Source organism: Penaeus monodon, chromosome 27, assembly GCF_015228065.2.
Source record: "Penaeus monodon isolate SGIC_2016 chromosome 27, NSTDA_Pmon_1, whole genome shotgun sequence".
Classification (NCBI taxonomy): Eukaryota; Metazoa; Arthropoda; class Malacostraca; order Decapoda; family Penaeidae; genus Penaeus; species Penaeus monodon.
In genome coordinates, this window is record NC_051412.1 from 13,019,325 (window position 1) to 13,020,709 (window position 1,385).

The following is a 1,385-nucleotide window of genomic DNA, read 5'->3' on the forward strand; positions in this document are numbered from 1 at the left end:
CAAAATGTTATTCTTTCTTGTTAATATGATTTATCATTTCCCTGTTATTTAATCCCTCGTTATCTCTCTTCCTCCTTTTCTCTCTCTCTCTCTCGTGTCTGTCTTTCTTTTATTCTCCCTTCCTCTCTCTCTCTCGTTCTTCTCTTACAACTCTTGTTCCTGTTTCTCTCTCTTCTTTCTTCTCTTTGTCTATATAATATACTTCTTCTCTTTCTCCTATGTCCTCCTTTTCTCGTTTTCCTCTCTGGGTGTCCATTTTCTTCCTCTCTCATCTCTATTTTATTCTTTTTTGCTGTTTTTTCTCCCTTCGTCCTCCCCTTTTCCTCTCTTTATCATTCTTTCTGCGTTCTTTCTTTATCTCTCGTTCACCCTTCTACATCTTCCTTTCTCTCTCTTTCTCACTTCTACGTCGTCCCTTTCTTTTGTTTCTCTCTCCTTTCTCTTCCGTTCTTCTTATTTTACTCTCCTTTTCTCTCATTCTCCATTTTCATCTCTTTCTGCCTCCTTTCTTTTTCATTTTCGTCACTTTCCCCCTTCATCCTCCCCCTTTTTCTCTTCCTCTCTTCCACGCCACTTCTTCCTTTCACATTTTCCCTTTTCACCTCGTTTTTCCTTCTTTATTCTCCCCTTTCATCTCTTCCTTCCTTCTACGCTCTCCATCGTCATCTCTGTCTTCCTTCTTTATTCTAATTTTTATCTCTTTCTATCTTCTACGATCTCCCTCTTCATCTCTTCCTTCCATTGATTTTCTCCCCTTTATTCTCTTTCTTCCGTGTCTGTTATTCCTTTTCCTCTCCTTCGTCCCTCTATATTCTCCTATTTTTTCCTCTCCTTCTCCACCTTCCTCTCCATCTCCCCTTTTCTCTCTTTCTCCCTCTTCATCCCTTCCTTCCTTCCACGTTCTCCCTGTCCCTACCTTTCTTCCCTCTACATTCTTCCCTTTCCTCTCCTTCGTCCCTCTACGTTCTCCCATATCCCTCTCTTTCTCCATGTTCCTCCCATATCCCTTTTCCTCCCTTCCTTCCCTCTCCTTCTCCATCTTCCTCCCCATCTCCCTTTTCCCCCTGCCTTCCCTCTACGTTCTCCCATTTCCCTCTCCTCCTTCTTCCTTCCCGCCTTCATTCTCCTCCCTTCCTTCCCTCTATGTTCTCCCATTTCCCTTTCCTCCATCTTCCTGCCCATATCCTTCTTCCTCCCTTCCTTCCCTCTCCTTCTCCATCTCCACGCAAACATGGAAAACATCCCACGCGGAAATCAATGTGTCTCTCCATGATAAGGCGATAGTGCAATAACCCGCCTCGTATCGCTGTATAACCGACCAACTGAAGTATTAATATTTGTATTTGGAGTGAATAGTCCCGAATGACGTCGTCTCAAGGGGTTTT